This window comes from Cherax quadricarinatus, chromosome 1 (genome assembly GCF_038502225.1).
Source record: "Cherax quadricarinatus isolate ZL_2023a chromosome 1, ASM3850222v1, whole genome shotgun sequence".
NCBI lineage: Eukaryota > Metazoa > Arthropoda > Malacostraca > Decapoda > Parastacidae > Cherax > Cherax quadricarinatus.
Window position 1 is genome coordinate 6,174,810 of NC_091292.1, and position 7,737 is coordinate 6,182,546.

Sequence of the window (7,737 nt, forward strand, 5' to 3'; positions counted from 1 at the left end):
TGATGTGTATAGTGAGAACAATATAATAACCAGGGTTGTGATGTGTATAGTGAAAACAATATAATAACCAGGGTTGTGATGTGTATAGTGAGAACAATATAATAACCAGGGTTGTGAGGTGTATAGTGAGAACAATTTAACAACCAGGGTTGTGAGGTGTATAGTGAGAACAATGTAACAACCAGGGTTGTGAGGTGTATAGTGAGAATAATGTAACAACCAGGGTTGTGAGGTGTATAGTGAGAACAATGTAACAACCAGGGTTGTGAGGTGTATAGTGAGAACAATGTAACAACCAGGGTTGTGAGGTGTATAGTGAGAACAATGTAACAACCAGGGTTGTGAGGTGTATAGTGAGAATAATGTAACAACCAGGGTTGTGAGGTGTATAGTGAGAGCAATGTAACAACCAGGGTTGTGAGTCGTGCCAAAGATCATTATGGTAATAATTGTGTAAACCTCCCCGAGCACCACTAACCCACCTTCCCCCTCTAACATCCCTTCACCCATTCATCTTCATCCATGGCATTATTAATCATAGTCAAATGAATATTATACACATAATATGTGGAAATAGAGTTAAGTTATATACCTGATAAGGTGTTACAAGAGTAATTATCATTATTAATGTAGGCGGCAGTAGGCCTAAGGCCGGATCAATTTAAATAGCTGCAGATTTTCTCTTAGTCCCTCACAGCCCACCTCCCAGCCTCATAAACAACCAATAAAATGGCCTTGAATTTTTCTACCAAATTATAAATTAGAATTAGTAAAATCTGACTCTTTTTTTTGCAGCGTCTTACTGTTAAGTCAACAGTAAAGGGAACAAATTAGTGATTATTTTGTGAAAAATTTATTCTAAACGACATCGAGAATCCACACAGTAGCTATGATCGCCTCGCATCACAGTTGTTTTTGTTAAGGGTAAACTCCTCTATCATATAATCGGTTTAGTGTTATCATTCAGGTGTAGAAATTACGTCTTAGAAAAATAATGTATGGTTCTATGAGAGAATATACTGCAGAGGATTATTTGTACACCTCTGTCAGGTTTGCGGCTACACAGGTACACTCCAGTAGTCAAAATTATAATTAGTTAATCTAAGGTTATACACAGTGAAATGTATATCTCTCATATATATATATATATATATATATATATATATATATATATATATATATATATATATATATATATATATATATATATATATATATATATATATACAGGGAGGTACCACCTCTAGAACTGTCATAGGGACCCTCATCCTCAGAGAAAAGAATAAACTTGCTTCAGGGAAAACTCAAGGTTCTCCCTGAAGCTGTTTGAGAATTTTCTCCTACCACCCCCTATATTTAATTAATATATATTTTATTTAGAGACAAACTACATTGACAAAACATTCACAAAGATACAATATATTTAACAACACTGCGCTAGCCAAGGTTCTCGCTTACCATGAGGCAGGCTAGTACAACAACAACATGAGTTCGAATCCTTGGCTAGCGCAGTGTTGTTATTGATCAATACCACTCGTCCGTGGTTACAATAAATGGACATAGGTGCAAATAATGTGGCATTTTATTGTGGCAACGTTTCGCTCTCCAAGAGCTTTGTCAAGCCGTAATAAAATGTCACATTAATTGCACCTGTGTCCATTTATCTAACATTTTGTCTGTAATTCCGCCGTTATTACTAATTGATGAAACTGCCGAAAATTATCAGTAAACTTTCATATCTGTAGAAATATGACTGTTGTGAGACCGACTTGACTGAGAGACAGCAGGGAGACTGTCAGTCACACAGTAACAAAAACAGTCAGGTAGTTAATAGGGTTTAAACTCCTTTTAACAGTAAATAAGATAATTTGGAGTATATGAGGTACCGACTTTGATAAACCTATGTGAGACGCGTTCCAAACGGTAGTCGTTTGTTTACACATTTTAATGCCCGCCACCAGAAGTCGCATTACAGGTTACCTGAAAATCTGCGACAAGTTGTTATTGAAGAACTTAACAAGAAAACATTAGCTTTCATGTTAATTTTTCTCCCGTCGCTTGGTTATTGAGGAGGAAAACAAGTATTGAACATGCATTTGGAGGAAATGGTTTTGTAATATCAATAAAGACTGAGAAGATACATCTCTCCGGGAGGTTTATTAGGCCTGCCTACCCCCTGGAGCACTCACAGAGACTCAATTGAAGAACTTGTGTCGGAGTTTCTCATCTTGTCCGTAAAACTCTGTAACTCTGGTGGATGTCAGTTGACAAAGCCATCCAAGTCAGATGGGGAAAACCCGCTTTACTTTCGTTTAAAGTAGCAGTTTCGTGAGAACTGAGATCCTCGGAGGGAAGTGGCTGCTTTTTTTTTCACACAACTTGTGCTGTTCAAATATTCATTAGTGCTCCATAACGCATATTTATTGAGTTACTTTTACAGGCAAGTACGTATCTCTCATTTTTTCTTGTCTTATTTACGAGATACAGCCAAGTTGAGACGTTAATGTGACCACTAAGACTTGTCACTTCCAGAAAACCCTGGACCTGGAGAATTAAAAATATTGTTAGAAACCAGAGTATGAGTGGTTAGTAACACTGTTCATGTTATTGTTGAAATGTTTGTACTGTCGTGTGTACGTGCATAGAACAGTGAGATAGCTATGACAGTATTTAGAACTATCTTCCACTTGCACATCCGGGTCTTGGTGGTGGTATTTTGTTTGTCAGGAAACAGTGTCTCCTGACACAGGTCTTGAGGGGTTACACATCCGCTGGCCCGCCCCAGCTGGGGTTTACAGTAACAAAGAACCAGTAGAGAAGATTCCTAGGAAGGTCGCAGATACTGCACTGACACAGATGAAGAGAAAACAGCAGGTAACTCATCATTACATCAATGGTATACAATACTGACTAGTTGATGAATTAGATACACGTGCATCACTTGGGTATCTGTAGTTTGAAGACTTTTCACCAACCAGTGGCTTTTAATATCTGTACTGAATTCAAAGAACACTGGTTAGGCTAGAATAGGTAAGGTTTGTCAGGAAACAGGACAAGTGTCTCCTGACGCGGGTCTTAGATGGCGACCCGCCATTGGTTCTTTTCGTCATCTGACCGAGGCCTTCCGCTTGCTTACCGGTCCACCCCTTTAAAAATTATGATAAAAAAACACTGGTTGGCGAAACGTCTTCATAAAGATACTATGGTGTTAAACATGTATCTAATTCTTCAACTTCTCGTCTGTGAGATTTACTTAAGAGCTTTAGACCTTTACTTAAGGAAAAATGAGTTGGCTATCATGACATCTGAGTCAGTTGATAAACACGCACCTCTGTATACAGAGAAAATATATCTTACGGGAAGTACCAGCTTCTCTTCACAGCCAACCAGGAGAGACATTCCAAGATCTACTTTTTTCTCGTATTTTAAAAACACTGCTGACTTACCAGCGGCGATGATTCCATTACTGTTCATAATTCTGTGTTAGAGAGAGAAGAGAGGAGCGCCCCGCAGTACATGAGCTGTACCTTAAGTCAGGATGTTTTATACTGGAGCAGGAAGGAAGAAGGAAGAGAGAGAGGGGAGAGGAGGAATGGGTGTCGTTCAGTGGAAGGAGAGAGAGAGGCAGTGTTAGGTGTTTTAGAGTGGCGTAGAGTGGGAGGAGAGAGGAAGGAGTGGGTGCCAGAGAGCTTGGTGATAGGATGTCGCTTCTTCAGCAGTAAATTCCAGTTGTCCCGTTGTGGGCTACGGCGATGCCAGGGTGGTGGTAGACACCAGGGTGGTGGTAGATGCCAGGGTGGTGGTAGACACCAGGGTGGTGGTAGATGCCAGGGTGGCGGTAGACGCCATGGTGGTAGTAGACGCCAGGGTGGCTGTAGACGCTAAGGTGGCGGTAGACACCAGGGTGGTGGTAGATGCCAGGGTGGCGGTAGACGCTAAGGTGGTGGTAGACGCCAGGGTGGCGGTAGACGCCAGGGTGGCGGTAGACGCCAGGGTGGCGGTAGACGCCAGGGTGGCGGTAGACGCCAGGGTGGCGGTAGACGCCAGGGTGGTGGTAGACGCTAAGGTGGTGGTAGACGCCAGGGTGGCGGTAGACGCCAGGGTGGCGGTAGACGCTAAGGTGGTGGTAGACGCCAGGGTGGCGGTAGACGCCATGGTGGTAGTAGACGCCAGGGTGGCGGTAGACGCCAGGGTGGCGGTAGACGCTAAGGTGGTGGTAGACGCCAGGGTGGCGGTAGACGCTAAGGTGGTGGTAGACGCCAGGGTGGCGGTAGACGCTAAGGTGGTGGTAGACGCCAGGGTGGCGGTAGACGCCATGGTGGTAGTAGACGCCAGGGTGGCGGTAGACGCCAGGGTGGCGGTAGACGCTAAGGTGGTGGTAGACGCCAGGGTGGCGGTAGACGCCATGGTGGTAGTAGACGCCAGGGTGGCGGTAGACGCCAGGGTGGCGGTAGACGCTAAGGTGGTGGTAGACGCCAGGGTGGCGGTAGACGCCAGGTGGTAGACTTCACTGGAAATGTGAATGCTTCCAAAATGTAGCAGCGTAACTAAGACTGAACAGGATGCCTAAGTCAGAGTCAGGAAGAGACGAATAGATGCAGGAGAGGCTGAGGATTATGAAAAGGAAAAGAAAGACCTGATAAATTAAGGAGACTTGGCACAAAATGTGTCAGCAGTAATGATGTTCCTGGAGGTGAGAAACAGCAGAGTGCAGTGAGATGTCTTAACAGTGATATGTAGAGACCAATGCATAGTGAAAGGTTGTAGTGCAGTACAGTGAAGCAGTGTTATTTAAGTACATTATGAGCTGTGAGAACTACATTAGTGTGCTACTGGGCACAGTGAATCAAGTTCTTCAGTGTTGTGTCTCTTCAAATAGCAGGATGAGTGAAGAGATTTGATGGATTATAAAATGGACTTGTGAATGAGATTAAACTTGTGATTTAACTATCTTTAAGCGCTCTGATTCAGTCAATAAAATTGTAAATGGTTTCAGTAGTGTTTACTCAAGCCTTTTTTTCCTGTTCCAGACACATACACGTAACATATGTAACAATAAGAACACATTTATGGAACCTCTTAATTTAATGCTCACACATCTATAAACCTTTAATGTTTCATGGTTATTATAAACACATAAACCTCTTAATGTTTACCTGTTTCCAACAATACTGATTAAAAACAGTACATATTTTCTCAGAGAATGAATACTGTAGCGTTCCAACGTAAGAACAATGTATATTTAACAAAAGTGAGAGTACACAACCCCAGTTCCAAAATAGTGTGCATTGCAGCTGTAAAAAATAACATGCTAACTAGACACAAAATCTTGAAATTGTTTGTCATAGAAAACAAAGGAGAAGGGGAGGGTGTGTGTAAATAACATTTACGCTCATGAAAGAGTCATTCAACAGAGTTGACTCAGCCTCGATAGGAAACAGATTGAGTCCGTACGAAATGAAGAGTGTTAAGAGAGTTATTTATGCTCTCTGCACAGACAATGGCAGCAGCGGCACGCCATTCGAGTTTGCGTCCAACTTCTTTTAATTGTGTTTGGATTAAAAACCACGTTTACGTAAGTGAAAAAAACAGAGAATATTAAGTTTGTAGTTAACTAGAAGGACATGAATTCATTACCTGATGGGAAGGGACATCAGTGTTTTGATAAATGACGACGAGGGCTGCTAATACTTGTTAAACACAGCTCTGGTGCTGTTGAGGGGAGGCTCAGGCACAGGCTACGTAAACAAGGGTGACTGACTTTGGGAAAAAAAGTGCAGGAAGCGTCAGGGTGGAATGTAAGGGTACGCTCCAGTCACTGTTTCACAAATATTATGGGTAAGACAAAAATTGAACATTAAAATGGTATGAAATACCGACAGATTGTTAGGTAAGACACATATGCAACAGTTAGGTATCTTTATTTCGAAACGTTTCGCCTACACAGTAGGCTTCTTCAGTCGAGTACAGAAAGGTTGATAGAAGCAGAAGATACTTGAAGACGATGTAATCAGTCCATCACCCTTAAAGTTTTGAGGTGGTCAGTCCCTCAGTCTGGAGAAGAGCATTGTTCCGTTGTCTGAAACAATATGAAGTTGAAGTGACAGAATGGGGCCTTTATATAGTGCCAGGAGGTGAGACGTAGGTTGCTTTGGGAGGGCAGGTCCTTCTCAAACCCAGCCGTTCTCACTAGTAGAGGTTGTCGAAGTGGTCTGTACCAAGATACCCTTGTGTTGCAGTGTCTGACAGAATGAACATTAAAATGGTATGAAATACCGACAGATATCTGTCGGTATTTCATACCATTTTAATGTTCATTCTGTCACTTCAACTTCATATTGTTTCAGACAACGGAACAATGCTCTTCTCCAGACTGAGGGACTGACCACCTCAAAACTTTAAGGGTGATGGACTGATTACATCGTCTTCAAGTATCTTCTGCTTCTATCAACCTTTCTGTACTCGACTGAAGAAGCCTACTGTGTAGGCGAAACGTTTCGAAATAAAGATACCTAACTGTTGCATATGTGTCTTACCTAACAAGACAAAAATTATATATTATTATTATTTATATATAAATATAACGCGCTCGCACACACACACACACACACACACACACACACACACACACACACACACACACACACACACACACACACACACGCACACACACACACACATACATTAAGCCACCTACACTCTACCCACAACCACATGTAATTATAAAATGATAGATAAAGTCATCATTCCTTATAAAACTTCTCCACAATCAGATCACACGTATCAAAACAGATTTTCCACAGATGTTTTCTTGAAATTTTGCAGTGGTGGATCAGTGAGCCACTGGAAGGCTTCGGTCATATGACTAAAAGGTCCAATGGCGGGTCATTATATAACTAACAGAGTCGTCAGGAGGTATTTGTCCAGTTTCCTGAAGAATCGTATTTAAATTTACCTCTGATTTCACAGGTTGTCATTGTTGTCGTTGTTGGGGTTATTTAAGGCTACCACAGCTTGCGCCTCACGATTACCCAGATTCAGCCTCGCACCTCTCACAGTGTTGTGCAGTCATCTGTAATGTTTACCATGTCAACCATCTACCTGGGAACCTTGAAAGGACAAGAGTTAAAAAATAAAGATGAAAACTATTTCCTTCGAACCGGATTCGAACCAGTGACCTATGGATGTCTGTTCCATTGTACCAACTACAGTCCACCGCTCTACCAACTGAGCTATCGAAGGAACTGATGATGCCTGGCGCTATTTAATATAGAAGTGTTTCCCTGCTAAAAGTGTGAGCGTCACTGATCTTCCTAACAAGATGCACACAAGCGTGATGCAGCTAACACCACCACATCCAGTCCTCACACATCTTCCTGTAACACGATGTACATTATGAATTAGCATTCAACAAGCTTACCATTTACACGTTAATAACACTAATATTATTAGTAATACATAGAGTTGCCCTCCCCATCTTCTGCAGCATCACTTGCATGGTGCTCCCCCATCTTCTGCAGCATCACTTGTATGGTGCTCCACCATCTTCTGCAGCATCACTTGCATGGTGCTCCCCCATCTTCTGCAGCATCACTTGCATGGTGCTCCCCCATCTTCTGCAGCATCACTTGCATGGTGCTCCCCCATCTTCTGCAGCATCACTTGCATGGTGCTCCCCCATCTTCTGCAGCATCACTTGTATGGTGCTCCACCATCTTCTGCAGCATCACTTGTATG

At 42.4% G+C, this 7,737-nt stretch overlaps 1 non-coding gene across 1 annotated transcript; it reads right to left on the minus strand.

Moving 5' to 3' along the window:
* Nucleotides 1–7,150: 7,150 nt before the first annotated feature.
* Nucleotides 7,151–7,242, minus strand: TRNAY-GUA (transfer RNA tyrosine (anticodon GUA)). The gene is given in 2 exon segments: nt 7,151–7,186; nt 7,206–7,242. It is a non-coding gene; the product is annotated as a tRNA-Tyr (tRNA).
* Nucleotides 7,243–7,737: the final 495 nt, after the last annotated feature.